Raw genomic sequence first — 26,013 nt, 5'->3', positions numbered from 1 at the left:
ATTAAACAAAAAAAAAATCCCGTTATTAAAATAATGTTATAAAATAATAAAAAAAAAAAAATAGAAAATTAGATTATACACAAATAGAATACTTATATTTTATTATCGTTTTAAATTGCTAACATCCAGAGCAATTTATCTTAATACCATCGTTCTTAAAAAATTGTTTTTTGATCACTATCTATTATATGTCTGTGAACTTACTTTCAGAATGCCTTATTCAATGAATAGGTACTTAGTCTAGCTGTAAAAATAAAAAATATAAGCTTTTCTATCTTCTACAAGCGATTTATTATTTTTGTGTGTGTATTAAACTGTTTATAAAATAAACTTCAACAATATTTCGATTGTTGATAATATTTATAATGCCAAATCAAAGGTTTACGCTTTTAAGATAAATTAATTACTATCCACTAAATTTAAATTAGTACAGAAATTTACACTTTTTTTTTTAAAGACACATATCTTAGGAATTTCCAAGCGTCTTATCACCTCGACCACAAGTGCTTAGTGTGAAGGTATGTGCAATTTTTTCAAAACAACGACTAATTTTATTGTATTTAACAGTAACCAGAAACGACAAACGTTAACAATCAGTTGTTAAATAACAACTGAAAAGAAAAAAACAAGTCCAGTTGTTTACATATTGACTAAAAACCAGTCTGGACCCATTAAAATCAAGGCTCAAATTTTCCAAATAATGAGTCTCGACTGACGCTGTGTAAACAACGAACTTATTTTTTCCTTTTCAGTTGTTATTTAACGCGATCAGCTTAATTTTTTAATGTTACACTTTTTAGTTCTCAAATACCTATTCATCGATATCTCACTTACCATAGTTTTTATACTTTCATTTTCAGCCTATATTTGCATGTTTGGTCATTTCTTCCGCCCAAATGACTAAATGAGTGAGCCAATTTTAATGATTCTTACGTCAATCGATTTTTCTATTTAATAGCTATTCAATGATACCCCGCTTATCGTAACTAGCTGACTTTCATTTTTTTCTTTTTCACAATATGGCGCCTGGTGGTCGCAATTTTCAATTTTCATGACTGCCATACCTCCAGTGACTTTTGCAAGTTTCTAGTGGGTTACAAAGCAACACACAAGCCGTAAACATAATAAAAAACTTTAAAACAAAAAGAAAACCGACTTCAAAAGAAAAACTTTTCCAAAACAAATTAATATGCACTAAAAAGTAAAAAAATAACGATAATATAATGTATTTAAAATTATTGTTATTTTTGGAGTTGGTATCAGTCAAGGAAACAACTCTGACCCAACCCAACCCAACCCAACAACAGTTTGCTACACTAGCTTGGCTGACACCGACTCCAAAAATAACAACAATTATTATATTATCGTTATTTTTTTACTTTTTAGTGCATATTAATTTGTTTTGGAAAAGTTTTTCTTTTGAAGTCGGTTTTCTTTTTGTTTTAAAGCGTTTTTATTTTGTGATTTTTAGTGAATCTGAAGTACACTAACTAATTTATTACTAAAAAAAGATTCATCGAAATAGGTTGGCGTGATATTGAGTTATTCGTCTTCTTGTCGTGCATACTTAATGCAAATTTAAGGCTTTTATGGTTTTCTCATGGATGCCGTTGTCAGAACTAGACCAAAATGAAATGGGACCACACGGGATGCACCAGCTTTCACATAGATAAAGAATCATCAAAATCGGCTCACCCAGTCGAAAGTTCCGAGGTAACAAACATTAAAAAAAAAAAAATACAGTCGAATTGATAACCTCCTCCGTTTTTATTTGAAGTCGGTTAAAAATAGAATACAATGTTGAGAGTAGTTAATTTTAAATACCTATTTAGAAGATTAAAAAAAAGAAATTTCCTGACGCATGGCAAGAATAAACGTTTAAACTAAATAAGGTGCTAGCTTCATATATATGCTTATTGTTATAAGAAACAATTTTTAAAATTTAAAATGAAATATTATTTTACTTGAAGGTAGTTTCGCAGTAGCCCCACATTTTTTAATAATTTCTGCAGACGTTTAAAGCGTACACGGGTCGCAAATTTTTTTATTACAAGATATCTAGTATATAAATGTTTGAAAGTTGGTAAAGTTCTCTTTAAAAAACACTTTCACACATTCTGTTACGGGACTTTTTGATCGAATTTCGCTGTATCAAAGCAAAATCTTTCGACACTTAGCATTTCTAAGTATTTTAATTGAAATTTATGATTTTATATAAAATATAAACAAAGAGGATTAAAACTTGCTTGAACGTAATCATTTTTTAAAGTAAAATTAGAACACTGTTTTTTAGCATTGTTAAAAATAAGGAGATGGACAACGGTTTTTTTACATTACGTCATTATAAGAATTTGAATGAAAGTGAGCTACCAACTTTTTCGCTGATTAATTCAACTTCTCGATTATTTTGTGAAACTGAATACACTTATTTCACCAGTACTGTAAAGCTCATACAAAAGCGCCTAGTAGACATTTTATGATAAATCGTTTTCGCTCCATATTTGGTAAATAGTTTGGCAATGAAAAAAGTACTTATAGTAAAAAGTAGCATACCTCAGCCAATTTAACGAATGTAAGAAAATCGATTAAAAATGAAAATGTGTAAAATTACGTCTCGTGTTTATTAAATCTCTGTTTTTTAATTTGCATTTTTTACTTGACGGACACTTTGAGAAGTTATTTACATTCTTTAAAATATCTATTATCAAATTTTGGCTGAGGTGCTAAAATTTTTAGCTCAAGGATAACTTTTTTTTATTGCTATAAAAGCGAACTGAAATAAAATTTAATAACATTTCGAATGTTGTATTAAAATTATAAAAAATTTTGCATCCTATACACAGTTTAAAATATCAAGTAAATTATGGAAAAGAGTTTTTCGTCCGCCAAACCCTCGACAGAAAACGATTGGAGGTGATGAAAACTTTTCAGGGAAAAACATATAAAGGGTAAACTTTCGAATGGAAGACAATACCGATTTAACTATATTCTTGTGCTTTGTTTTTCTGAAATGTGCTGTACTTTCTTTTAAGATCAAATTTTCAGCGTTATCTTCGTCTTCGGTATCTGAAGATCAAAATTATTATTTCACATGCTTGTTTTTATACTTAAGTAAATTCAAAAATTTATGTTTATTTACTAGCTGAGCCCCGCATGCTTTGCGGTGCCACATAAAGTAAAATAGTTTTGATTGAGTATTCGGACTATTGAAGTGCTTTTATTTTTTTTTTTTTACACAATATTTTTGGTTTTTACGTAATATGAATATTCATTATTTTTTCGGACCAGAAACCCTCGTACAATCTGGCCTCATCGATTATTTAGGAACAAACATATAAACCTTCTTTTTCGTTAGATTTGGCTAAAAATAATAAACTATAAATAATTTAAAAGTGATTAGTTTCGGAATAACAATAATAATCATAGTAAGAACAAGATATAATATTGATATGAACGTAAAAATTTTTATTATCTTTTGGAAAAGGAAACAGTGAACCCGGATATCTAATTTTTATAACGTAATTATATCGACAAAAGCGTATCATTCTTTCCTTTAGTGTATGTTTGATAGATTTGCTTTACAAATAATAACTGAATAGAATTTTAAGTATTTTTAAGGTCAAAAGAGTTCAAATTTGTTATTTTCTGTGTAAAATAACATTTTTTAACCAACGATTTAGAAAAGAAAACCATTTAGAATTCAGGGGACAAAAAATTTTGTTTTTTTTTTTTTTTTGTTTTTTTTTTATATAAATTTTATCGGCAATCATTTTAAAATTGTTTAATTACCATGAACTTTCTTTCTTTTGTTTAAAAACAAAGGAATTAAATTTAATTATCGTTTCAATTAATATGGGAGTTAAAAAATCATCGTGCGAAAACATATTTGGTCAGTAATTAAAATAAATAACACGATACTCGAAATAAAATAGTATATTTAGAAATTTTATTTAAAAATATAACTAAACAAGTGAAAACAAACAATTGACTGAGTTAATTGTTGAAATACCATGCATAGTCAGTGTTGATTTCTTTATCACATTACACATACAAACATGTGACACATACTGATAATCAAGTATAGTACATATTATAAAATTTCCGCCTAATTGGCGCCCTCACGGGTAAACAGTGATGTTTACGAAAAAATGTTTCAAACAAAAGTTGTTTAATTTTTGATAAGGAACATTTTTTATATTTTAACTTTTGTTATATCTCTAACGGTTTACAAGATGGGTCCTACGGACCCAAGACCCAATTGACCTATGATGCTCATTTACGAACTTGACCTCACTTTTTACGTCCTGAGTACGCTGTAAAAATTTCAGCTCGATATCTTTTTTCGTTTTTGAGTTATCGTGTCCACAGACGGACGGACGGACGGACAACCGGAAATGGACTAATTAGGTGATTTTATGAACACCTATGACAAAATTTTTTTCCTAGCATCATTATTTTTAAGCGTTACAAACTTGGGACCAAACTTAATATACTATGTATATTTCATATATACATGGTATAAAAACATACAACAGTGCAGTACGTTTTTTTTTTGCAAAGTGAATGAAATGCAACATAAAACTTCTGTCCCGGGACTCAACCAATAAAAGAAAACGAAATTATTTCACTGCTATTTATTATAATAGAAATTTTACATTTTGACACTTTATGTTTGTGAGGGGAAAAATTTTCTAGAACCATTATTTTAACGAAAAAAAACACAACAAATGTCATAAAAATATTTTATGTGAAAGTACACAATATAAAATTAAAAAAACGCTATATATGATTTACACAAAAGTTTATTACTTTATTTTTAACGTCAAATAAAGATTAGAATATAGAAGTTTCTGGGATAGAATTTTACGAGATCGTTTGCTAACAAAAAGATGCAGATAGGTAAACTTGATTTTAATATCGACCCTTATTATTTAATAGGATTGTTTTTTAAGAAAAATTCATAACTGTTAAGAGAAAGAATTGTTTCAATTATTGGAAACATTTTTTTTAAAACATCATAAATTTGGCAGAAATAAAAGCAAAAATCTGCATCCATTTTTTCATAAAAATCAAGTTAGTAAAATTTTAAAATATTCTGTGAATTTATTAAAAGAAAACTGATTTTATTGGAATTAAAGATATGTAAGATGAAATTTAAGCAACTTTAATTTACTTGTAGTTTCAAGCTGTGGAAATTGATATATCTATATAAAGTATTTGGTTGAAATTGAATTTTAAATGAGTAGAATAATTTAAATAACAATTTTCTTGTCCCGTTTTCCAGATAATTCGAAAAAGTGGAAAGAAAATGTTAATTTGTTGACTTTTATGTTTTAATTTAACTTGTTTTCTAATTCAAAATTAAAATAAACATTTTATTGAGAATAAATTTAAGATTAACTATAATCGCTGATATAATTAAGGTATTTCCAGCATGGTATTTGCAGTTTCTATGTTAAAGCAATGGTACAATTTTTTTTTCGACAGAATTTAACGAAAAATTAAATTTAAGAATTTAATAATGCTTACTATTAATTCCCAAAGTTTCAGAAATTTTGACCGTTTAAAATGGGAAATAATTATGCCAACGTCCCAATTTCGATCAATTTACGTCAAAATTAATATCTCGAAAGTGAAAATTAATTTCTAAATTTTTTTTTTAGAATTTTATTGTATAAACATTTTTTTCTACTTTTTCTTCAATATATAATAATATCATAAAAAATAGTTGGAGAGACCGGACATTTTACATGCTTTAAATGGGACATGACCCTCAAAATCGCGAACTTTGTCTTTAAATATCTCGCGATCTAAACGGTCAAAAATTATGAAATTTTAGGAATTCATAAATAAAGCTATTATAAACCCGAGAAAAAAAATTCGGCCAAATCTGTCGAAAAGTGATTTCATGCTGGTACTACCTTAAGCTACTCAAAATGTTTTGGCTCAATGATGCTTTTCAAAGAAATACAGTTTTTAGAGAAGCGAAAACCATGATTGAAAACTCGTTGGAGAGGACGATATAAATTTTCGGTGTTTCTTCGGTGCAACAGTTTATTATTTTTCACATGTTTATGAAAAATACGAGAATAAACTAGGAACATGAATGTATGAGAGTTTATATATTGTCAAAAATTATTATGGATATGAATAAAAAACTTTAATAAAAATGAAAATTATGTCAACCATTGTGACTCTTATCTTTTGCTAGTATTATTTCACATTACCTTCTTTATTTTTCGTTATTATTTAATATTTATGTGAAATTGTAAATTAATTTCAAACCATGAGTCAAAGACTTATTATACCATGCATTATGTAATATATACTAAGTTTAGTCCAAAGTTTGTAACGCTTAAAATATTGATGCTACGCACAAAACTTTGGTATACGTGTTCATAAAATCACTAAATTAGGCCATTTCCGGCTGTCCGCCCGTCTGTGAACACGATAACTGAAAAAAGAAAAAAGATATCAAGCTAAAATTTTTACAACGTATTCAGGACGTAACCCTAGGACCCATCTTGTAAACCGTTAGAGATAGAACAAAGGTTTAAATATAAAAATTATTCCTTATAAAAAAATAACCAACTTTTGTTTGAAACATTTTAACGTAAACATCATTGTTAACCCGTGTGGGCGCAAATTAGGCGTAAATTTTATAGTATGTATCATATGGGAATATCAGTTATGTATGTGTGACATGTATGTATGTATAATTTGATAGAGTAATCAACACTGTCTATGTATGGTATTTTAACATTTAGTATGTGGCTTCTTATTATCATTCTCCTAGAAATTAGTAAGTATGTGGCTTCATTATGTTTAGTTTAAATCTTTTTCATCTTCGAAGGAATTCATTGGCATACCTAAGAAGTGTATGCAAGCCTGTCTTTTCTAGCTAGCTACGCATGATTTTTATTTGCAAAAAACCTCAAAAGAATATTTTTCCCCAAAAAGTTTTTAGAAGATGGATGAAGAACCATTGGACAATATATGCACCAGGACTATCAAGTACATGAACAACCTTCAGTTTAAATATAAATTTTAATTAATTATACAAAAACCTAAATAAATGAATGTGGCAATAATTAATATTATAACATAACACATTGTATATATGTAGTTTACAATAACGAGTGTCCTAAAAAGTGTATTCACACATAAATAATCTCTCGAAAAATTCACTAATTGTCGTATAGCGCTGCAAAAAAATCTAAAAATTTGTTGGTTGCCTTCAAAGAAAACTGCTCTTAATATAGAATTTTTTCCAATAATATTATTTCAATCTCAACATACGGTGTTATAGCCGGGTTTTAGTAATAGGAGATCCCAAGAGAGGATTTCCGTAGTAACTCGAGCACGTCAGATTAACATATGAGGTGTTCTTTAAACCTTCCTCAGTACGTCTTCCAACTATTATCCCTGATTATGGGGAGACGCACGTATGGCAGATAATCAGATTAGTAAAAAAATTATGATTGGCGAATTAACTCGATTAAGAATAAGATATGGTGGGTTAATTACATGCTAAAAAATGTACATTTCAATAATTTGATGACTAAGGCGTCACGTAAGGAAATGGGAGGCTTGCAAAGTTGTGTTACGCGTAGTAACTCAAGCGCGATCAAAATTTTTGCAAATTATTGAAATGTATATTTTTTAGCATGTACTTAGCTCACCATATTTCAAGCTGACGCGGTTGAGTTACTTCACCTATCGCAATTTCTTTTTTACTTATCTAATCGTATGCTTTACGCGTGTCCCTCCATATTTAGGGATAATATTTGGTGGAGGTACAAAGGAAGATCCTGGGAACCTCTCGTATGTTCATCTGACACTCTCGAGTTACTACACAAATCCTCTCTTGAGCTCCTTTATTATGGACAGTTTTTTTAATCCCTTACATGGTATACTAGCAATTAGATTGAGCTACCAGAAAGAAAATATTGATTTAAGATGTGAATGCATTTTCTTAACGCCTTGTATGTTATAATTGTTAGTTTCGTAGATAATTTTGTTATTTATCAATTTTACCTTGAACTATATGGAACTGTACCAGTAAAATAAATGATGTGCAGAACTATTTATTACCTCGACATTATTTATTACTAATAGATTTTATTTATATTTAGGGTTCAGTATTCGATAAATCATTCAGATAATGTTTTCATTATCATTTGTTTACTTATATCTATTAACAATATCAAATTAATATAGATATATATTTATTTTTTGACATGTAAGGACTTTTATTTATACAAGGTGTTCTGTTATTGATAGCAGAAAATTATACCAGTAAATTAAGCTTATCAAGACAAATGGAAAAGCTTTTTACCAAATTAACGAATACTAAAAAAATATTTGTTGTCTTTATTTATAAGAAAAAAAAGAAGATAATTATCAAATTATTTCACCAATACAGAGACACTTAGATGTGGAGGTATCAAATTGTATATTTTATGACTGTTTTTCATTAAAAAAGAAAAAACTACATAAAATTACCTGTGAAAAATAATCCCTATTTCCAATGTTATGGAAGGGAGATGAGAAAGTAGGTAAAGGATATAGCGCGGTGGGCTTTACTTTTAAGCCCAGCGAAATAGGTGGGTGGGTCAAGCTTATCATACCAATTCAAAAATAATAATGATTATTCCTGTAAAAGTAAATGTATGATAATACTTGGAACTACGAGTTTGAATTTTCTTGATAGTTCCTATCAGAACTTAAAAATTGAGCAAAAATTAACAATACATTTTTCAATATACATCATAGTTTTCGAACATTTCTATAATATCGGTAAATGGCGAAAATAAAAATGATCACTTTAAATATATTTTATGGAATAATGGATTCGCCTTGTTTTAACTTTCTTCTACAACAAAACATTGATCATTCTTCATACAATCAATGAATATTAATTAATCCTAAGAAACTTACTTGTTAATAAAATATCTAGTTTAGAATAGATAAGTGTAGGATATTAGTTATTCTCATTTTGCCTGTTTATTGATTCATTGGCAATAAAATATAATTATTATAATTAATTTGTTGCATAATATATGTTATAATACTATTATTGAACCGTAATATGGGGGTAATCTGATTATGTTTTGACCGATTTCATCTAACCAGATGTGCTCCGAATTAATTAATAATATAATAATGTGAATTTGTTTTTAACTTACATTCCCACATTCATAATTATTAATTTATTTGCAAATAACGTGTTTTTTTTCCAATATACACTTAACACAGTTATTTCAATTCTTTTGTCTCAGTTTGCAAATGAAAAACAATATTTTCAATGTCAACGAATAACTGTGTATGTCAATTTATTCAAATAAAAACAACTTCATCATTTTCGAAACAATGTCAATCATATAAGAAGGAGGAATTAATTAGAAGGTCGTAGGTGAAACTAATTTTAATTCCAATGCCAATAAATTTATAAAAATGCAATCATAAGTACATTTTTGGGTTTAGTTTAGGTTATATTGGCTGTCCACTAAGAACACACTTAGACACAAGCTATAGAGCCCATCCCATTGTAATACCATAAATGTGTTTTACCACCTTTCCGCTGATAATTTCATTTATCAGCTCCTCAATTTTAGAGGCTGAGTGCACCTCCTTCATGCATACACCAGCCCACCACAACTATTAATTAAATTAAGTTTGTTGCGACGGCGGGAATCGAACTCGCTACTCTAAGCATACCTCGGACGGAATTGGTTACGCCTAAAACAACTGAGCTAATAGGGCAACTTCTTGAGTTTAACTTGTTAAAACAATTTCAGTCTACTTGAAAGCCAGCTTAGGAATTCTATTTGATATTATTGTCTTTCCAAATGTTTTTTTAGATTAAATAAATAAAAATTTCTTACGTCACTAAAAACTATTATAGACAAAAAGGCAACCCTACCTATACACAGGTATTCCGCCATTTTAACGTTGGGTTTTAGTTTTCAGTGACGTAAGAAATTGAATGCATACTTTATAACTTGTGAATGTTGAAATTTACGAGCATCGGCTAGTGATAAATTGCAAGCAGATTTACTGATTTCTGTTCTAAAAACTACGAAAAGAATCAAAAGTAAAACACAACACCTGACAATAAATTGTATTATATTTTTAAAACAATAAGAAAGTAATAATAAATAATAAATAATAAACAATGTATGAAGATGTAGTGTCTCTATTTAAATCCACGTACTTGTTCGTATATTTTATAATTCTTACCTTCGTATCAAGTATAACAAATTACTGCTTAGGCGTATATTAGGGATGTCAAATATGTATCTATCACACTAGAGAGGCATAAAAAAATTTCAAAATATTTATTACAAATTCTTTCTCTTTGCACTTATGCACAGAAATAAATCGATTCAAAAATGGAATTCTATAAAACTTTTGATTTTCAATTTACAAGCAGAGATACTTTTATAAATTTAAAAAAATTTAACTAAAGATGTATATTTTATATCTAATCAAGATTTTTTTTCTTGTCACAAAAATGAAATCACAATGTTTGTCCTTGCGCTTGATTGGAAATTAACCTCATTTGAATTGAAACGATAGTTTAGTGGGTATGATAAAGCTTTCAAGGTATGATGAAACTTTCCCCTTTCCTGGCACTTTAAAATAGTGGCAAGTATATTCTGCCCCAAATGTGAGATCAAAACCTTCTTCGATTGTTTTAAACAAAAATTATTTCATTCTTTCAAAAAGCACAGAGAAATCCATCACCGAATGCCGCTTAATTTTCCAACTAGATGTAAGTAAAGTTGATCCTTAGGGGGCAGACGAATCGAAAACACGCGCGTTGAAGGGTACCATTTGGTCTACAAAGTTGATATTGTGTATTTTGTAGTATATAGAGGGAATTAGTGAGGTTAAAGGTTGCATCAATGATTCACTAAATGAATCATTATCGCAAGCGAATGGGAGAAAAGTATACTGTATCACTTTTTTACTTCATTCTTTAAAGGAGCACAGCGAACTTCATGGTCGAATGCCGCGATATATTCCAAACGGATGTTAGTAAAGTTGATATTTAGAGGGTTGGCTAAGCGAGGAAAAGTGGGTTGAAGGATATCATGTGGGTCTTTAAAATGGATTCTCTAAATGAATCATTTATAAAATAAATTGAAATGAATCATTATCACGAGCGAAGCCGAGGGCAAAAGCTAGAATACTATAATATAGGGCTTGCAGTTGACTTTTGAAGTAGACATTTGTAATATAAATAAGCACATGAGCGTCGCAGGAGATGTTTGATATAAATTTGTATTCAGTCAATGTAATAGGTAACAAAACTCATATTTATTGACAACATAAAACGTAATATATTAATGTATGTTACAGTCTACAAATGGAATAATTAAAATATATACAATGTATTTAATCGATGAATAAACAATCCAATTAAACACTGTGAGGCTATAATGAAGCAAAATTTTCATGATTCTTTTAGTCTGCTTTTTTAAAGATAGCTTGATAAAGGTAAATTTGTTTATCGAGTGACGAACTGATGAAAATAGAGTTTTTCAATATTCTTGTTTTTCGACATTGGTTGATATAACAGTGATAAATTTCTTGCTATTTTTTCTATGTATCCTGTTATCCTGTCGATATAATTCTTTTAACACTTACGGCAGAAAAAAAATGGCCGATTTTTATCGATTCGAGTTAATTTTGAATAATTTGTCACGATCTTAAATCCCATCGATTCCTTAGTGTACTGGTACCCAGCCAATAATAACTTTGTTGTGTTTACTCAGATTTTTTTGTGACTCGAAGTACTCCAACAGTTTTGAAGTTTGTTTCAGGTCAATTTTTGTAAATTAAAATTCGATTTTCAGTTCATCTTTTTAATCTTTCCTTAAGTAATTTTTTGCCAACTCTGTAAAAAGATTTAAAATAGCCAAAAAAATACAATTTTTTTAATAAATAAAGAAGTGATAGTCCTTTTAAAGTAAAGAACATTTGGTTCATTCCATATAAAAAAAAAGTTCGGCAAATGTCTTTATCTTTTATTGAACCTGAAAGGGAGAGAGAAAATACCTTGTATTTGTATTGGAATTGTTTATATCGTTTTTTTTCTGCTTTTATTCTGTGTTTTCTTTTTCTTAATAATTATGCGTCTTTGAATAAATTATGTATTAGTGGAGCACATAAGGACGCATCGGCCGGGAAAACATTTCGGATACGATGTCTTTGCATACTCGTTCTAAATACGTGCTTTAATAAGGACCAAGAGATTTCCAGGCGAAAATCTGGTACTTTTTATTTTTCACAGGAGTAAAATGTTAATTTTTTGAGATTCCTTGAGTAATTTTACATCAAAACTATCTTTAATGTTTCGAAGTAATATACATATTCAATTAAATTTGTGGAAAAACTACAAAAAGGCCATTCTCAAAGCAAACGAACAGGTGAAAAATCAAATATTTAAATTCAACAAAATCTATAAATATAATAATATAATAATAACCTGAATTAAAACCTAATAATAAAACATTTCATCACCTAAATATGCCCAGACAATAAAAATAAAGAGTCGAGTTTGGTTCAAATAATGATAAAGATTTTTTTTTTAAATTGTGAAAATTGGAGTTGCTTGATAATTTTTCCAAGTCACTTGGCCTTATTGACTCGGGAAAATTTAAAACTGACACAATTAAATTGTTCATAATAGCTTTATTCTTCTTCTACGTAGTTTTTCACTTTCGAACTATTCCTTAAATTTTCCATACAAATATTAGTAAATATACTTTGAAAAAATGAAAATAAAAGCGAAAAACTGAAAAGGCAAGCTTTGTTTAGGTAAAAAAACATTTAAAAGTAAAGATTTTCGAACTATTTCTTAAATTTTCCATACAAATATTAGTAAATATACTTTGAAAAAATGAAAATAAAAGCTAAAAACTGAAAAGGGCAAGCTTGTTTGAAGTAAAAAAACACTTATAAGTAACTTGAAACAATATGTAATAAAAAATTAAACAAAACCCACATCACTTGTCTTAACATTTTAGCGGAAATGACCTTCCATGTATGAGATCAATTTTATAGTTATGTTAAAATTGTCTATTGGGAATATTTTGCAAGAAAAAAAAATACACATCACATGTCAGTGTCAATACGAGTAATCTAGAAAGAAATAATAATAAATGAAAAACACTTCGAAAACTTAAATTGTAACTGTACACTTCCTTTACAGAAATTTTATTAAATTTAATATGATAAACCTATTGCTTCATAGCCAGCAAGTATTTTTGCCGGCGTTGCGTTAGTTCAAAATCAAATGCCTATATTTAGCTAGTTTAGCAAAATCGTAAGAGTTTTGTTCAAAATCGGTGAATTTCTTTAAATATAAACTACTATTTAACAAAAATTTTGAAAAAAGTTTTTAAAGAAACTTAAAATGGAGTACCCGCTTTTGTCTGAAAATTTATTCGAGTAGCTGTGCTTTATCATACATAAGAAACTCGTATATAAAAATGGTTATTAATATCATAATATCAGACGAAGAATATCAAATCATTCCCAAAGAATAACGAGATTTTAGTATAGTGTCATAGAATTGAGCTGTTAAACAAATTTTTTTTGATCAAAAATAGAAAGACCATACACAAGTTTTATACCAAAGGTGTTTTATTGTTCATAAATCATAATAATTTTAAAATCACATTTTGTTTTAAAAAAACATTTGCGAGAAAGAACAAAAAAAATTGTTCGTAAAACATCGTGTGTTTTAATTATGTCAATTTAGAGCGATATACACAAGTCAACACAAGAAAACAAATTAAACAAGTCGTGGATGAGCTTAATTCTTTAGTACCGACCAAAACTTGTCACTATTTGCGAAAAGCTTAAGAATTGCGCTTTAAGGTAAAATCAACAATCTGAATAATTATTAAAGAGATGGTGTTACAGTAAAATGGCGATTTTTATACCAGAAATTGCCGTACATTCAGATTTTTGAATAATTAAAATCTGTTTTCAACCAATTTCGAAATTTATATGCTATTTTACATTAGTGAGCTTAAATGAAATAGAATGAAATGTATGTTGACAGGACGGCTGGGAGACGGATTAATTAACATCCATGTAAAAATTGTCCAAAAACGATTCTCTTAAATTTTGTTCATTATTGTAAACATTGAAAGAATAACTTTTTAAAAGCTGTTTAAAATGAAATACGAAGTAATTTAAGTTAGGTTAGGAGTTAGCTTACAGAGCCTAAGTGGCCGAGCAAGTTAAAGCAAAATCTACTTTAACCTTTTGACTACTTAAGCTTAGGTTGCGGGTTCGAATTCAGGCAGTGATCAATTATAATTAACGGGCGGTAAATTGATCACACTGTCATTGCTTGGATAAGAATGAAGTAATTGACTCCACCCAAATGATAAATATTTAATTGTAATCGGATTTAGTTTAAATAAATAAAGATTAAAAATAATGATGTGGGTGGCCTCTGTATATAGACGTATATATCTAAGGAACAGAGGTTAAATCCCATTATTAATATTATATTATTATTAATTTAAGTTAGGAACTATTTCATTTTACATATTTGTTTTAAATAGTTTTCCTTCCAATATTTACTGAATATTTTATTTAATAAATTATTTTGATTCAACAGTTCAAATATGATATACCGTGTATATTATGTAAATAAACTAAGAATAAGAAGACTTTTTGAATACCTGGTAGTGATATATGATTATTGATTTTATGCTATTAAAATTGTTCACACTAGCAGAGATAATGCATTAAGAATAAGATAATATTCATATACGTTCGTATAGTTATAATAAAAATAGATGATAAAGCTTTGAAGTGATTGGATAAGAGAAATCTTTCTCATGACCCCAACATCGAATCAATGATCATTGAATTGTATGCACACACACTATACCTCACATATTGTCATCATAATAACAGAAAATATTTTTATGCTATGCTAGTCTATGATAAAACTATGCAACATATTCTCTTTATCTATAAAGGTACGCATGTATTATGTTGAGTCATTTGAGTAGAAAAGTCAATAGAAAGTATATTATCAATTTCTTAGAATGATTTTTTTCTTAAAATATTATTACAAAAGAAGATAATGTTATGGGGCCGATTTAGAAAATCTCCTGTTTTACATATTTCCGCGGTTTCAAGGCCTTAATATCCGAATCAAATCTTTTCAATGTGATTCACCTTGATTATCTCGCGAACCAATTATGACATTAACACGCGAGCTTATTCGACACGTAATCGCGTATTTAAGAACTGAGAGAACAAAATTGGTTGAGCCGTTTTTATTGGTAGTAAAAAAACTGGACAAAACACGATTAACAGAATGTGAAAAGTGGATGAAACTCATCATTTGTCTATGGAGATTATGACCGTTCCAGCATAAGCTGCAAAATATGTTCGAAACATGATCTATAAATGTTAACAAGACCTTTTCTTTTAAGTAGTTCTTTCCTCCTCTAGGAAGTTAGTCATGTGGACTACAGGGGTCACACCACACGGTTTCAGTACCACACCGACTATGTACTGTCAATTTTTATTTTATGAATTTAATGCAAATCCTAGACTTAAAAACTAATGCATATTTCCAACTAACTTTTATTATCTCCCGACTAAGAAGAGAAATGTTATAAGCAGCTTATATAATTAGTTAAACTTGTCTGTGAACCGTAGCTCCTAAGACGTAAACGGATTAACCAATTTTATTTTTTGTTTGATTGAAATTTATTTTGATCGAGAGTGAGCTATGTTTAGTTGAGAGTGTAACTAGCATAAGTATGTTTCAAGTTGTAAGTTTAGTAACCGAACAACTAGAAAAGACGTGATGATCTTTGAGCGGATAAGCATATTGACTTGAAACATAGCTAAGAGCACTTTCGATCAAATAACCATTCAAACAAAAAATCAAAAAACAAAATAGGTCCATCCGTTTAGGATCTACGATGCCACAAACGAAGCGATCAAACCTGATTTTATGTACGGGGATTTCTTTAAAGATTATATATTATATTATTTCACTTTAAAGTGATGCCACTATGCCTTTTCAAAAGCTCTTTAAAATGCCTTGAATTTGACTTTGACTTAATTGAGATAATTCATTGGAGAAGGGTCGCCCCCAATATGTTTGTCTTTCTTTACCGGTAGCTAGAGACTTATGAAACATACTGTTCAAATGTAATAATGACGTGAACCAAAACAAGGAAGTTCAATACCATTGTGATTAGATTGTAAGCAAAGTACTTTAAAAACTTTCTTCTTCTTCTCTTTTTTTTATTAAATTCTTAATAACAGATCGCAATGGTCTCAAAAAAAAATCATAAAAACGAATTGACTGTATATATCCCAGGAGGCGAGTTTGTAAACATTTTGATTGTACTTTTGTCGAATCAATGATAGTGTACGGGGGTGCTTCTTGTTCATAAAGACATTAATAACTGAAACCCAATATCCAATGCAATAATAAAACAAAAATGAGATGTCAAAAAATTTTCGATCGTTCTGCTAAAAAAGATTGATGGAAAATATTGATAAGATATTTACTGAAAGCTGGTATTTTTTCAACTATACCGGGTGTATCAGGATAAATGGTTAATAATTCTGGGGCTAGTAAGCTACACTTTTAAAAGCATTTTGTTATGAGGAAGATATTTCGAAAACGTTCTCCTTAAGGGCTAGCTATAGATGTTAGAAATTTTGCACACCGTGCTGAATTCTACTTAATCCACTAGTATTTCAAAAGATTGCTTCGAAGAAAAATTTTTTAAGTAATGTTCTGTCTCTAACCATTTGTTAAACTTATATGTTTTTTAGAAACAACTTTTGTTTGGAAAAAAAATTTTTTTAACAGGTTAGTCAGAACTTCGACAGGTATATGCTAAACTTCTAACATTTGTAGCTTTGAAGGAGAGTATTTCCGGACACATGTCCTTGATACCAAAATCCTTGTTTTTGTACCTTATCATTCCCTAAATAATTCATCATTTATTCCGATAGATCTTGTATATGCTTTACACTAAAAGATAATAGTCAAAAGATAATTTCAAATGTATAGAAAAAACCCACTGGTTACTTACTGTTTACATCAGTTAAGAAGGTGAGGATGTTTGCAAACCCTAATTTTTATGTACACAACCCATGATAATAGTGGTGAGCCTAAAATTTTCATATGTTTTTCACAATCTTAAAAAGTTTCAAAATTATATCGACTTTTAAATTACGATAGTAAAATTTCCTTCGAATAAATAATTTTGCTTTTTTATTACTTTATGTTTTTGTTGTTTACTTTTAATCATGCATACGATATTTATTTACATTATGGTCTCTTCGATTATCATTGATGTTTTTAATATGATGCATATACAGTGTTATTCTAGTTTATCCACCAAGAACCTTTTTTCACTTATAATTTGTTTCTTTTTAAAGTAAAAGGATTCTGCATGATTTTACTATGAATCATTGTCATTGGAAAAACCCGATAATGCGATATTCAAGGGAATTCAATTGTAAAAAAAATGGCCACAAGGTGATTACTAAGCAGAGATGTGTTCATGCAAATTTTCAGGTAATTTCAATATCTTCCGATAAACATAATAATGATTTAAGGAACAATAAACTGTAGGACCAAAAGGTACTTCATCGTACCCTACGGTTTTTCTTTTTCCTACTTGTCTGAACATAACGTACTTCATTTTACCCTAATTCTCAATTGTATATTATAATTAATTTAATAGCTTTTTTTTTTTTTAATTTTAATAGATGCATTACGAATAAACTATAAATAATAGGGTAAGTTTATGTACCAATGTATCTTGGCTTATATTATTTTTCAACAGATATTACTGCTTACGAGATATAATTTTTCTATTCTTATTTTATTGTGTTATTGTTTTTTGCGATTTCAATCATTTTCCACCTACTTGTTGATGATCTGCTGAAAGTCCAGAGCGGCCATTTGTCTGACATCTTTTCTCATATTAAATGAAGTACATACTCAATATTCGATTAATAATAAACTTGAAAAATTCAATTTCAATCATCTTTAAAATACCCGCTTAATTTTACAATTATTTTCTCTTTTGTTGTGGATTACCATGTTTACATAAGTATTGAAAAGTGCAAAAATCGAAGTCTTATCCACCCGGGGTCAATAAAAAAAATAATAATACCAATAGAGGGCTCAAAGGAGATGTTGGCTGTAAGATAAATTTGTTATATTTTCTTTTTTTTTAGAATTCCTTTAAAATCTACCTGATGAAGAAAGCTCCGCCAGGTACAATCGATGGAGGTGATTAAAGCCACATTAGGTTGTGATCCATGTTTAACATGTATTTTTATCGATATATAGTTCATTTGTATTGTGATATTTTAATGCATAAAAGCAAGAAGCACATAAATAGAAATTTTGATTTTGGTCACTACACCTTCCCCCTTTAATGCCAGTAAGCTAAATGCGTAATATAAGTCAAATTATGTCAAGGTGACATTTTAACAACACTTTAGCAATCGAATTCGTATACCTACATAATAATACTGTAAAGTTATTTATGTTCCCGTATTATAAATTTTATTATATGATTTTTTTTTTTAATTTGTTTATACGTATTTGTTTTTTTATATTTATATTTTATTTTTGGTTTAACCTTCGATAAAGAATCGACTATGACTATAGTTTTATTGTTCAAATTATTGAAATAATATTTATATACTAGCTGCAATGCACGGCGCGGCGTTGCCCGAGTAAGAATAGATCAAACGCTGGATGTTTTATTTACAGTTAACATAAATGGGTTATCGTTACAAGTGCGTTAATTAATTAGTGGTGCAATAAATTTTTCAAACGAACTGAGCAACATTTTCATTCTCAATCATTTTGAAATGTTTTAAAACAAGATGTAACATTTTTAATATTCTAAATCATGTTAAAAAAATTATCGAACTTTGCAAATCATTCCTTAAAATTCTTGCGTATTTTATATACAGATTATCTACTCTAAAAAATTCTCAAAAATAATCTTCATTCTCTAATATTTTTCAATATTTCGATCATTCATTTTGAATAAGTATTGAACATTTTTGAAAGTAGTAAAACATTTTAGATCATTTTCAAACAATTTGGATGATTCAAAAACATTCTAAAAGATTCTGGGAGCATTCATATAAATTGTTGAACTTTCTGAAAATTTTGAATACATCATAGCTTCCTCGAACCGTATTACAATGAATTGAATGAATTAAAAAGTTAAATTGGTTGATTTTTTCTATATACATCTTCGTTTTCAGGAAACGTGAAAAGGAATTGATGGCCTATGTCCCTTTATATGCTTATATCTTTCAAACTACGCCACGGATTTTGATGCTAATAAATCGAGTGATTCAAGAAGAAGGTTTTTATGTATAAAACATGCGTAATATAGTAGAGAAACACTGATAACTTTAGGTTAAACGAAATTGTGAACAAATGGAGGATAAGTGACGGCATGTAAGGTAAAGGTTATAACGCAATAATCTTTGTATTTAAAATTGAATTTGTCCAGCAAAGTAGGTAGTTTACAGAGCTAGTATACGTATATAGAAAATATTCAATTTTATTCCGCATTTTTTAACAAAATCTAAAGTTAAAGTTGGAAAAGCGCTAATCGGGAATACTACTTATTCTGAAAATATCATGTTTTTAGAAATGAGTCAAATTTTACGGTCGCAAGCATGCTAATTTAAAACTAAAATACTCATGTCATTAATTTTTAATTTTTTAATGTTTTAGGTGTAATTTAACTTCAATTTTAATATAAATTCCTTCGTTAACAGGCCATTAATATTGAGTCTAATAACAGTACCTAATGCATATTTGTTCTTACTCAAATGATGCATACATTGGCAAGCTTATTTATTCAAGTAATTTACAAAATAAAATGTATTTAATTGTAAATAGAATTATATAATGTCCGAAAATATTGACGAATTTATTGGAATTGTTTTTAAACACGATATTCAATAGTTTTCGTTGTTCGAAGGATACGATATTCAATACTACGATCAGCTGACAAGAAGTTGAAATCATTTTCTATGTTTTTTGACCCGTATAGCCAATTTTTGATGGTTTCAGGCTAATCCACCCAGCCAGGCCCCTTTTTGGGGATTAAAAAACACCGTTCATCCAATCCATCCGAGTAATACGAACTGAAAAAGTTTGATGACAAAAAATTTATGAAATAATACCTCATTCAAGCTATGTTTACTTACAAATACAATTTTGTTCATGTAAGCTACACACTGATCGAATACTCTGTATACGTCTGCAATATCTTCACCCACGTGCCAAATAGTTCCACTATATAATTGGCGAATTATATGTTTTAATTTTATTTATGTAGGTACTGTATATACGCACTTTAAAAAGTTTATAATCAAAAATAACTTTCTCTCATTATGTATAATAGATCTAAAAATGTCTTTTATATAGGATGTACTTCAGAGAATTAAGTAAACCACCCATCACAGCAGATCGATTAGCTTAATTTGTTTCATTTATAAGTAAATAAGCAATTCTTTTGAACTAACGTATTTATGGATTGGCAGATTTTAGCAGAAACAAGAATTGTAAAATTTACAGGTGAGCTTCCAAATTTAAAGCATATTAAATTTTTACAAAAATTCATAATAACACAAGTGAAAACAAACAATTGACTGAGTTAATTGTTGAAATACCAAATATAGACAGTGTTGATTACTTTGTCATATTACTCATACATACATGTCACACATGTATATAGCCATAACATACATACTACACAATTTGCGCTCTCACGGGTAAACAGTGATGTTTACGAAAAAATGTTTCAAACAAAAGTTAATAAGAAAAATTTTTTACATTTAAACTTTTGTTCTATCTCTAACGGTTTACAAGACTCAATTGACCTATGTTGCTCCTTTACGAACTAGACCTCACTTTTTACGTCCTCAGCACGCTTTAAAAATTTCAGCTTGATATCTCTTTTCGTTTTTGAGTAATCGTGATGACAGACGGACAGACAGATGACAGGCGTCAGACGACAGGCAGACTACCGGAAATGGACTAATTAGGTGATTTTATGAACACCTATACCAAAATTTTTTTCGTAGCATCAATATTTTTAAGCGATACAAACTTAGGACTAAACTTAAAATACTATGTATATTTCATATACATGGTATAAAAATAGAAGGGCAAAATACAGTCTGTCCTTTTGCAAAAATAAATTACCGTAGTTTTTTTTCATATAATAACATTACTAACGTACTTCTTGTATTTTCCAATGTGCAAACGCATGTTTACATTAATGCTCCTGTCGCACTTGTAACGTAAATAACTAAATAACTATTCGCACGTGGTGAACATGAAAAATACCCTACTTAGTCGTTATTACCAAAGACAGGTAGCGAAATTAGATTTAAATTTCGTATCTTTTTTTTTTTTCTTATTTAGTAAACATTCTGTACAATAATATTTTGTGCACAGAAATTTTGAAACTTTTATACCATGCATATATGTAATACGCAAGGTATAGTAAGTTTAGTCCCAAGTTTGTAACGCTTAAAAATACTGATGCCACGCACAAAATATTGCTATAGGTGTTCATAGAATCACCTAATAAGTCCATTTCCGGTTGTCCGTCCGTCCGTCCGTCTGTGGACACGATAACTCAAAAACGAAAAAAGATATCGAGCTGAAGTACGTTTACAGTCTAAGTACGTTTACAGAGCTAAGTTTACATCCTGAGTACGCTTTTACAGCGTGAGGTCGAGTTCGCACATGAGCATCATAGGTCAATTGGGTCTTGGATATACATGGACTCATCTTGTAAACCGTTAGAGATAAAACAAAAGTTTAAATGTAAAAAATGTTCCTTATCAAAAAAAAAAAAAAAAAAAAAAAACTTTTGCTTGAAACATTTTTTCGTAAACATCACTGTTTACCAGTGAGGACGCCAACTATGCGGAAATTTTATAGTATGTACCATACTAGAATATCAGTTATGTATGTGTCACATGCGTATGTATGTGTTATGTGATAAAGAAATCAACACTGACTATGCATGGTATTTCAACAATTAATTCAGTCAATTGTTTGTTTTCACTTGTTTATTTTAATATTCTCATAATGTACATAAATTGTCTGTGTCATACTTATTATATTCATATAAACATTGATAATCATCATATTTTGACAAACAATGGACTAAATAAATCCAATTACGTTCTTGCTTTTCTTTTTAAAAAGTAAATAATATTTAACAAGTTCCCAAACATATATTTACATTATTTAGACTAAATTCCATGCTTAAAAGTTTCTATGTTCTTTGCTTTAAAATAATAACGAGTCAGCGTTCTCCTTTCATGTTTCCTTCCAATCCAAATCCAATTCTAATCCAATCCAAATAAAAAACAACTGTAGATAGACTGTTATAGATTTAGTAATACTTTTATTTAAAACATTATTGTTTTAAGTTAAAAAGTGTTGTTTGGGGTAGTGCATCTGGTATAATTACGGATGTGTGCATTCAGCCTCTCGAAATAAATGAGAGATGAAATAGTCACCGATAATTTAGGGATCACACTGAGACTTATGGCCTAACGGTGCTCCACGCGGGAGCGACTACAGCAAACCAACCAAGTAAGTTAAAAAGCTGTTGTTAAACAGCAAGTTAAAATGATTATTTTATTAATACACCTCATGGCCTATAAAATAGCTGGTCTTACAAATGGAAACGAAATTAAGAACCTGCATGTGTTTTGGTCTCTTATATCTGCTGTTTTCAGTGTAAAATTATTATTAAAATCAAAAGTGAAAAATTATCTGATGAAAAATTAGAGCAAAATTTCAGTTACTTATTCTCTCCAAAACTTTACAAATAGTAGGCAAATATATACGTATGAGGATCAGTCATGGTACAGACAATTCGTGCTTTGTCATGGTAGAGACAATATAATTGTGAAAATTAGAGACGAAATAATATGTTTTAACCTACTTATTTAAATTAATTGGAAAATAATTTTAAATTTTCAATGTTTAGCATATATGCAATCCATAGAATTATATGTCCATCCATACAAATATATTAATAAAGTAGTGTTATCTCATTATCATCGAAAACGGCACCAAGAACACTCACGCACGGTACGAATTAATAATAATTATGCACAGATACTCCTTTTTTTTTAAATGAAAACTTACTTTTCCCAACTCTATTTATTCGAAATGTTGACAGTTAGCTTTAACCAAATTACTTTTTGATTTCTGAAAATATGAAAAATAGCGTTTAAAATAAAACGTTTAAAACCTTTAAAATTTAACGTTTAAAAAAACCTTTTTTTGTGTGTGTAAAATTTGGCACCTAAAGTATTACTAACCTTCATTAAAAAATTACCTGTAATAAATTTATTCTATTACCTCGTTACCTTTTTGGCACTATTTAACAAATTTTCTCCCCTTAAATGACTTTTATTTAAAAACCATTTTTATGGAATGATCATTTTATGAAAACGAATATTTTTTACCACAAAAAAACACCGAACAAAAAACATTGAATCTACATATTGTGAATATGAATAAACTGTAGGAGTTGAATATAACCAATATATATGGGAAAGATTATGGGAAAATGTAAAAGGGTTGATTTATTTTCAGTATTAATATTTACATAATCGAAATACAACGTTTCATTTTTTAATATTTTCACCTCTATATGCATACCACAAATTGTAGACCGTGGTCTTACTGAAACAAAAATTCAATGTAACTCTTTTACATTATTAGTAAAGCGACGACCCTTGCTTTAGACCTTGACCCTAAAGGTAAGTTAAAGATCGTTTTTGATTAGAAAGATATTCCTCTTACAAAATGACCTTTTTTACTTAAAATATTTATTCGAAATATAAATAAATGCAACAGCTAATACTATTCAATTAAAGCTTCTGTTTTTTAATTTTGGTTCGAATTTCTGGTTTTGGGGAAGTTTTAGAAACAACGCACTTTGATATTCTAAAGAGCACCTTAAAAGCTTTATCTTATGTGAATCAAAACTCATGATATTTTAATGTGCAGATTTTTACATTTAATCTCTGCGGAAACTAATTATATTTCAAAAAAAATATTTCAAATGAAAAATAAATAAAGAAAATCTTTCTTTTTTAAAGTGATCTTCTATCTCTCACTATTAACGAAAACGAGTTGACCTTTACCTGACCTTGAAGGATACGAAATATCCCTATTTGATACTTAAAAAGAAAGGTCTCAATAAAGGGTTGCAAACAATTTCTGGGTTATATTGTATGTAGACCCCAAAACCCTACAAGACTTAAAAGTCCATTCAAAAAAATTATATAAATAAATTACTGTATCATTACCATGGAAAATCTTCAAATAAAGCTCATAAATGGTGCGAATAAAGATTCATTATTCAAAGCTTTTTACATAAACGTTAAGAATAATACTAAAACGTCAATAGCATAAGGATTTAGTACCTGTATAATGTTCCTGAAATCTGACATTGGATTTTGTTTACCGAGGTCATATGGCGCTCATAAACGATATTTATAAAAAAAATAATTGTTCCATTCTTAGTTATATTTTGCCAAAAATATAGACTTATGTACCGTTTCGAAGTTCAACGAGGAATATACCCGCTTTTATAACATCATATCTTCTTAGTCCTTTATATCGAATTTAGGTCATTTGTTTTCCGCTAATTTTCTCCTTTATCTAAAACGAGCTGGAATTCGGTAAGTATTTCATTTCAGCCATTTCAATGATATTCACGATGTGCCTTTTTATTGTGTCAACTTTTCAGTATCCTCATTTTTTTTTTGTACCACAAAATTCGGTTTTTTGTAGTTTTCAAGACTTTGTACCCTTCAAACAGCTCCTCTAAATTTAGCTGTAGCGTTGAAAATTGGTATGTAAATTGAATTAGTTTTAAGAGTGTATCTTTTGAGGCTTGGGCAACTCCACACTCCTTACTAATAGAGTATGTGGTTGGAGGGAGGTGTGTGTTAAATATTTACATATAAATTGAATTCCTATTATTGAAGTGTATTTGGGGTGGGAAGTCTCCAGCTTCCTAATTCAATAAAAATCAGTTAAAAAAGAAGGGAGCTTAGGGAGAAATATAACTTTAGAGATGTAGCTCTACTACTCATAATTTTTTTAAATTACTGTAGGTTCTATCGAATCATTAAGTACTTACGTTTTAGTTGACTGAAGCTATGAAGAAAATCAATAACTACTCAGAATTGAAACAAGAATTTTGATATTTTTAGAATATTTTCTATTTCTGATACTTTTATTTTAAAAATACTCTTTTTTTTATAAATGTTTTCATGGTTTTATTTCACAAACTAGTCGAAAATTGAATATACAGCAGGAAGCAGCAAAATGAGTGATTTTGAAAATTCTGTAAAAAAAACTTAATTAGCTTGTATTGTTTTGTTTATCGGAGCGACTTCATTAAGCGAGAATAACATTGCCTCCTCTATATACTCTCGCGAAGTAACACGAGCGAGAAACGATAATGTCGAGATGGTGCTTATAGTATCTTGCTCGACCTCGCCTCGCCTTACCCGACTTGGCTGAAAAAAGTTTATTCCAACCAAAAGTTTTTTTAGTGTTTAACCCGCTGATTCTGAATTTAAAATGCTTCTCTTTCAAAGATGCAGTATCAGTTGTTTGAAACTGCAATAAAACATTTTTTTGTGGTATAAAAAAGGGGAAGGATTTGGGGTAGTTGACATTTTCAAATATAACATCCTTGATATTAAATCAATTTACAATTTTAAACTTTCTAGCTCAATTTGATGGTCTTGTTCAAAAACATTTTTATTTTCACTTTATTACAAATCGAAATGCATCGTGTTTTCAGTCGTGAGATATTACAAATTTTACAAAACAATTTGTTAATTAATTTTGGACATATAAGTATGGACATAAATAAAATTCAAAAAATAAAA

This window comes from Chrysoperla carnea, chromosome 4, assembly GCF_905475395.1.
Source record: "Chrysoperla carnea chromosome 4, inChrCarn1.1, whole genome shotgun sequence".
Classification (NCBI taxonomy): Eukaryota; Metazoa; Arthropoda; class Insecta; order Neuroptera; family Chrysopidae; genus Chrysoperla; species Chrysoperla carnea.
The sequence above is the reverse complement of the archived record's forward strand: the minus strand, read 5'-3'. Positions refer to the sequence as shown.